Raw genomic sequence first — 7,134 nt, 5'->3', positions numbered from 1 at the left:
AAGTTTCCGCGAATTTGCATCCGACAAGGGCAGACATCTTTGAGCGGACGGTTACACCGAGAAGAATTACAGCTGATGTTCTGAAGTTGAAGAATTTCGACCCGAAAGATAAGAGCCGAGGGAACTTTACAAATGATTTTCTGAAGGTTAAGAAATCTTTTAAGCCTTGAAGGTCAGGTCAGAGAACCTTTACGGAGTAGTCGCCGCTTACATGGGAAGAAATCCGTGGAAATTGATAACTTCGACCAGAATTGATTCCGCGAACCGGCGACTAGACGCAGGTTTGTCCCAAGCAACTTGGCCAACCATCAGATATCAGTATCCCCGATGAAAGCCTCTCCGCGTCGGCAGCGTTAAGAATATTTCGGACAAAAGGTCCTAAAATGAAGTGTAAACAGTCTGGTTATGTTACGAGATGGGTGGGGGTTATTCTAACTAGAAAGTCAATAGAAAATTAATGGTAAACTTCTTCGAAGGTAAACATGGTTAAAGGGAATATATTTTTGTTTTTTGCATATTTGTTCTGGGTGTTCTGTATAGTCTATTTGCATGTTTATGTTTTGAATGAACTCAACATATTTCAACTGAATGTGTATACATATATATATACATACATACATATATATATATATATATATATATATATATATATATATACATATATATATGTGTGTGTGTGTGTGTGTGTGTATTGTATATATATAAAAGTGTATATATATGTGATATATATGTATATGATATATATATATATATATATATTATACAAACATACATACATACATACATATATATATATATATATATATATATATATATATATTTATTATATATATATATATATATATATATCGTTTTAACTAGATATTTACCGTAGTTTGAATGGATATTTACAAGCATTTCCAAGTACCTTCATCTTCAGATGAGAATTATAAGCATTAAATATGTATCATAATCTAACTAAACATCTCATATGTTTTAACAATATATTTTTCATGCTTAAAATTGCTCTGCATCATATTTTAGCTAAATATTTAATAAACTTCAAGTTAATATCATAACTTATTAGGGCATAAATCAAATTTCAACTCACTTCTATCATATCTTTTATTTTTCATATATTCAACATATTTTAACCAGATTTCAATATATTTCAATTAGATTTTTTTTTTCAAGTAATTAGAGGACAACAACAGAATTCAATTAGGTATAGTATTTAATTTCACCTGAGTTATTAACACCCACACACACACTTACATGTGGTTAATTCAATTGAAAATGAGTTGCAAAAGTTGCAACAATTCAGTTTCAGAATAATCGCAATCGTTCCAACAATTTTGTTTAAAAAGTTACAATATTTGCAACAATCTGTTTGAGGTATTGTTGCTATAGTTGCAAAGATTCTACTTGAAAAAGTTGCAATAGTTGCAAAAATTCTATTTGAAAAATAGTTGCCATAATGCTGTTTAAAAATAGTTTCAACAATTCTATTAAAAAATTATTGTTGTGTTTCTATTTAAAATAGCTTCAACAATTCTATTTAAAAATAATCACAACAATTCTATTTAAAAATAGTGTCAACAATTCTATTTAAGAATAGTTTCAACAATTCTATTTAAGAATAGTTTCAACAATTCTATTTAAAAATAGTTGCAACAATTTATGAAAAAATAGTTTCATCAATTTAATTTAAAACTAGTGTCAATAATTCTATGTAAAAATAGTTGCAACAATTCTATGTAAAAATAGTTTCTACCAATCTTTTTTTAAACAAATGCAACAACTCTATTTGAAAATAGGTGCAGCAATTGCATTTGAAAATATTTTTAAAAATTTAATTCAAAAGTAGTTACACCACTTCTGTTTAAAAATTGTTTCAACAATTCTATTTAAAAATAGTTGCAACAGTTCTGTCTAAAAAGAGCTACACCAACTCTATTTAAAAAGGGTTGCAACAGTTACAACAGGTGCCGTAAACTCTCCATTCCACTATCAACAGCTGTTCCGAAAACAGTTTTAGAGAACTGCACTATCTGGTACTGGCCTTTGGCGCCCTTTTCGAGCGCGCGGGAAACACACAAGGCTGATTTGAGCAATGAAGCGACCAGCCGCTGTGTGGCTTATAAAGTAATGTGATCGTTATCTACCGTATCGTAAAGTGGGTTCCAAATTTATACGAGAGCGGTCTTTCTTAATTCAGTGTATCAGCAAGGCGCATGCGCATCGAGGTTTGTTTATGGTGCAATAGATCTTTGAGGAATCGGTTTCGAAATGAATTTTCGAGTTTCGTGTTGCGGTAATGCAGTGATATGTTGAAGAACTATCAGATGCGTCAGATATGCGCTGATATTTTTGCTTTTCATTTTGTTTCAGTAAAGTTTTTTTTTCGTTTTCTTTGTGTGATCATTTGCGTTTTGCCAAATTATTTGTAATGAAATTATTAGCGTTCCAAAATCGTATGACTTTTCTTATATTATATTGTCTTTTAACAACATTTATATTAATTGTATGTTTTCTTTTCTTTAATTTTTTTACATTGAATTTTTTTCTTAGAATGATAAAATTTGACCGTTTCCTGTTCTTTTTATCGTACTTTCCTTAACCATATTCTTTTCCTGAAAACTTTTATTGTTCCTAAATCATTGTAGACCATTTTTTGTTTTCATATTCATACAACATTTTTCTAAACGACTTTTTCCATAATTTCATAACTCCATATTTCTCATAACATTTTCCATATTTTTATAACTCCATTTTTTTCATAACTCCGTATTTGTCATAAAATTTCCCATATTTTTTATAACTTCCATATTTTTCATAACTTTTCCATATGTTTCATTACATTTTCCATATTTTCCTTAAAAGTTTCCATAGTTTTCATAACATTTTCCATATTTTTTATAACATTTCCCATATTTATTCCTAAAAATTTCACTTTAACCAAATGACTATAGACTTTTTTCCCTTAATTTTTATAGAAAATTTTAAAAAATGTTTTTCTAACAAAGCTTCAGTGAAATGAACTGCTAGAAGATTATTCATCTTAGTCATCGCCCATACTCACTATGTATAATTCATCAACTGTTTAAAAACAGAAATGAAAAATGAAGAATTGCGAATACATTTCGTGATAATCATTCGTGGTGGATATTAACAGGTACTATTTATCTCGTCCCTCTCCTCATCAATTATTTTTTTTTATTTTCTGTTTTCTCGTCGTGTTTACTGCTATTCCTAGTAATACGACGTTCAGCACCAATCATAGTACAAGATATATTATTATTATTATTATTATTATTATTATTATTATTATCATTATTATTATTATTATTATTATTATTATTATTATTATTATTATTATTATTAAGACGTATTCTCCACCCACTCAAGAAATTTTTAAAAAATCATAATTTGCCAGACACCAAGCAGCATCTAAATGGCGTAGCGTTTCATATCTCATTAAAAACAGAGAGAGAGAGAGAGAGAGAGAGAGAGAGAGAGAGAGAGAGAGACTAAATGTTTAAAATTCCACATGACTGACACAACATTTTCACATAAACATAATGTTGCGAGAGAATAGCTCATAAAGAATGGGGGGATGTCAAGTAGAATAGACTACATACAACATATTTTTTTTCGACTGTAAGTGCGTATGTGCGTGTACATATGTATGTGCGTTCGTGTCCACGGGTCAGGTCTTCGGGTTGAGAGAGAGAGAGAGAGAGAGAGAGAGAAAGAGCCCAAGTTAACTAGTAGACGTCACTTTGCACCTTGAGAGGTATCTGCTCACACCTCATCGAAGTTGGGATGAAGACGAAGAAGTACTAGACTGACTACAAGAGATAAGGCGGCCTCTTCTTTTCCACAATATTCTTGCAGTCGAAGGTAGTTAAGATTCTTTGTCTCGTGTTCAGTGACTGGTAGTGAATCTGCGGTTCGGAGAGTAGGCTTTTTCGTTATTCGTAAAGCCCCCAAAACTCTGATTTTCGTGATCCTAAAAATCCAAAACTCTGATTTTCGTGATCCTAAAAATCCAAAACTCTGATTTTCGTGATGCTCAAGCTCCAAAACTATGATTTTCGTGCTTTTGCAAATCTGTTAAAACACTGATTTTTGTGATTTTGCAATTCTGTCAAAACTCGGATCTTCGTGATTTTGCAATTTTGCCAAAACTCTGATCTTCGTGATTTTGCAATTTTGTTAAAACTCGGATTTTCGTAATTCTCAAACCCCAAAACTCGGACTTTTGTAATTTTGCAATTCTGTTAAAACTCGTTTTTCGTGATTCTCAAACTCCAAAACTGATTTTCGTGATTTTGCAAATCTTTCAAAACTCGGATCTTCGTGATTTTGCAATTTTGTGGAAACACGAATTTTCGTGATTTCGCAATTCTGCAAAAAAAAACTAGGATTTTCGTGATTCTGCAAATTTTATTGAACACGAATTTTCTTAATGTTGCCATTGTGTTTTAACACGAATTTTAATTTTGCCATTGTGTAGTAACACGAATTTTAGTAATTTTGCCATTGTGTTTTCACACGAATTTTCTTAATTTTGCCATTCTGTTTTAAGACGAATTTTCTTAATGTTGCCATTCTGTCTTAACACGAATTTTCTTATTTTTGCCATTCTGTTTGAACACGAATTTTCTTAATTTTGACATTCTGTTTGAACACGAATTTTCTTAATGTTGCCATTCTGTTTTAACACGAATTTTATTATTTTTGCCATTTTTTTCGTGATTCTGAAATTCTGCTAAAACTGTGTTTTTCGTCACTCTGCAAACTGGTTAAAACGCGATATATTTCCTTCAAGAAATATGTCCAATTTTGCTTAGAGACAATAACATATGACTTCGAATCCAGGGCAGAGGACTAATATAACATTCCCATTAAACCACCAAATAACTGACACTTTACAGGCGAACGGTATTTTTTCACGTTGTATTACTTGCCTGTTCTGCAAAGCACTTGCCTGGTACCTGTAATGTTACAGAAGGAAGTTGGCACCTGTAATGTTACAGAAGGAAGTTGGTACCTGTAATGTTACTGAAAGAAGTTGGCACCTGTAATGTTACAGAAGGAAGTTGGTACCTGTAATGTTACAGAAAGAAGTTGGTACCTGTAATGTTACAGAAGGAAGTTGGTGCCTGTAATGTTACAGAAGGAAGCTGGTACCTGTAATGTTACTGAAAGAGGGTACCTGTAATGTTACTGAAAGAAGGTACCTGTAATGTTACAGAAGGAAGTATCCAGTACCTCATTCATCTCGGTTCTTAATAATCAGTATATAAGAGAAGATTATTTGACTTTTATTGAATACAGATAATTATCCGCATTTCTAAGCTCAGAGACGCCAATCTTGTAAGTTGACAGTTTATAAAGTGAATTATTCCTCTGATACGTTTGTATAACACGATGACCATTTACAATTGTCAGAAGGCAGTACTAAATGTGCCATGTTAATGTTGAAGCAATATTAATGATTGTTGTATTCTCGGCGAAATTCTACAAATTTTAAAGGTATTTTCAATTCTGCAATAGTTAGACGGGTGAAAATCAAATCATGTCATCAAGACATCGATTTAACGGTATTTTTTAGTAATGTTGACAACTAAACAGTATTTCAAATATAATGGAAGATATGCCTGCAACATACTGTAGGCTTCATATAACGCCAGAGAACGGACAAAATTACGACTGCAAAAGCCGAAGGTATAGGCCTATCCCCAATCGCCTATTTATCTTAGGTCCAAAATTCTTAAGTAAAAACTGCTTCGCTTAATCGGAATTACAATCTTTTTCGAAATTATTTGCCATACGGAAAACCTGGAAATGCTAAATTCGGCGCTGGTTACCCATGGTCATAATAGTTGGGGCCATTTTTGGGACAGGCGCCAAATGGCCAGGCGTAGGCTCCGTAATGTCACTTAGCACCTTCATTGAAAAAGCTACTGGACTGAAATGCCTGACTATTTCATAAGACACAAACTGAAGCCAAAGACTTAAATGACCCAACGGAAAATCAGCAACGCCGTGACGTCATCCAACGCTGTTGAAGAGTAATTATTAGTAGACAACAAATAGTAGATTTCACCAAAAGATGAAGACAACTGACGGCAAAGGGACGAAGTGACAGAAAATCAAACAACCGTAGAACTTTTTTCTAAGTTCTCGCAAAGCAGCATCAGGTTGAAATGCAGGAAGCAAAACATGATTTCGAGTACCCAAAGTTTTTTTTTTTCTAAACTCATTGAGGAACTAATGATCTCATTCTAGACGGGATCACTTGCGTGTCAATTGGTACTCAAGATACGCGTTGCACTGCAGGAGCAACAAACCACCCAGGCGAGAGGGTGGATTATCGTTGCGGTCTTTAATAACGTACAGCGGAATACTGTCTATAATTCAGACGGTGTGGGTATAAATACACGCTCGGGAGATGTTTAGACAGAACCCACAGCTAGTTTGTTCTTTAATGATTCCCTGATTATGGTCTATAGCCCACTGGACGACTGAGCGAATGGTCATACCTTATCTGCAACAACTCTTGTTTTTCTCCTCTTCTCTCTCTCTCTCTCTCTCTCTCTCTCTCTCTCTCTCTCTCTCTCTCTCTCTCATTGAAACCGGGTCGTTTTCAATCTCCAGGTGCGAAAAAGTTTGTTCCGTTTGGGTATGATGATAATGATGGTGTTGATAATGAAGTCCCTACAGAGATCAAACGACTCAGGAACTAGAAAGATGAGTCGTTTTAGATTCTCTCAAGAAAGTCCTGAGTTGAGTCTTTTCAATTGTTTTTTCTTATATCAAAGGGCATTTGAGCGCCTCAGTGGCGTGGTCGGTATGTTGTTGACGTACCTCCTCGGTGGCCGCGAGGTCGATTCTTGGGCATTCCATTGAGGAGTGAGGGATGTGTATTTCTGGAGATAGAAGTTCACTCTAGACGTGGTTCGGAAGTCACGTAAAGCCGTTGGTTACATTGGTAAATAACCACTGGTTCCATGCAACGTAAAAACACCGTACAGACAATCAAAGAGCATTTGTGTAGTATCAGTCATCCATTAAAGCTGAGAATTAAATCTGAAATAGTGTTTTGTCAGTATCATTTATTTACTTGCAATAGCCCTCATTATACAA

General features: G+C 33.6%; 1 protein-coding gene across 1 annotated transcript in view; it reads left to right on the top strand.

Annotated features, from left to right (window-relative positions):
• Nucleotides 1–3,759: 3,759 nt before the first annotated feature.
• Nucleotides 3,760–7,134, top strand: part of LOC135208661 (mucin-2-like) — a 29,367-nt gene continuing 25,992 nt past the window's right edge. The window contains exon 1 of the mRNA XM_064241079.1: nucleotides 3,760–3,882. The gene's annotated coding sequence lies outside the window, so the exon portion shown is untranslated. The remainder of the gene's footprint in view (nucleotides 3,883–7,134) is intronic.

This window comes from Macrobrachium nipponense, chromosome 35 (assembly GCF_015104395.2).
Source record: "Macrobrachium nipponense isolate FS-2020 chromosome 35, ASM1510439v2, whole genome shotgun sequence".
Taxonomy (NCBI): domain Eukaryota; kingdom Metazoa; phylum Arthropoda; class Malacostraca; order Decapoda; family Palaemonidae; genus Macrobrachium; species Macrobrachium nipponense.
Note: the sequence above shows the minus strand (reverse complement) of the source record. Positions and strands in the feature narration are given on the sequence as shown.